Genomic DNA, 930 nt, shown 5'->3' with positions numbered 1-930 from the left:
TAAATCAAATCTCTTACAATTTTATAGAGGAAGTGACAAATAGATTCAAGGGATTAGATCTGATAGACAGAGTGCCTGAAGAACTATGGACAGAGGTTCGTGACACTGTACAGGAGGCAGTGATCAAGACCATCCCCAAGAAAAAGAAAGGCAAAATGGTTGTCTGAGGAGGCTTTACAAATAGCTGAGAAAAGAAGAGAAGCGAAAGGCAAAGGAAAAAAGGAAAGATATACCCATTTAAATGCAGAGTTCCAAAGAATAGCAAGGAGAGATAAGAAAGCCTTTTTCAGTGACCAATGCAAAGAAATAGAGGAAAACAATAGAATGGGAAAGACTATAGATCTCTTCAAGAAAATTAAAGATACCAAGGGAATATTTCATGCAAAGATGAGCACAATAAAGGACAGAAATAGTATGGACCTAACAGAAGCAGAAAATACTAAGAGGAGGTGACAAGAATACACAGAACTAAACAAAAAAGCTCTTCATGACCCAGATAACCACAATGATGTGATCACTCATCTAGAGCCAGATATTCTGGAATGTGAAGTCAAGTGGGCCTTAGGAAGCATCACTATGAACAAAGCTAGTGGAAGTGATGGAATTCCAGTTGAGCTATTTCAAATCCTGAAAGATGATGCTGTGAAAGTGCTGCACTCAATATGCCAGCAAATTTGGAAAACTCAGCAGTGGCCACAGGACTGGAAAAGGTCAGTTTTCATTCCAATCCCAAAGAAAGGCAATGTCAAAGAATGTTCAAACTACCACACAATTGCAATCATCTCACACGCTAGTAAAGTAATGCTCAAAATTCTTCAAGCCAGGCTTCATCAGTACGTGAACCATGAACTTCCAGATGTTCAAGCTGGTTTTAGAAAAGGCAGAGGAACCAGAGATCAAATTGCCAACATCTGCTGGATCATTGAAAAA

This window comes from Bison bison, unplaced genomic scaffold (assembly GCF_000754665.1).
Source record: "Bison bison bison isolate TAMUID 2011002044 unplaced genomic scaffold, Bison_UMD1.0 scf7180017864378, whole genome shotgun sequence".
Classification (NCBI taxonomy): domain Eukaryota; kingdom Metazoa; phylum Chordata; class Mammalia; order Artiodactyla; family Bovidae; genus Bison; species Bison bison.
This window is presented reverse-complemented; position numbering follows the sequence as displayed.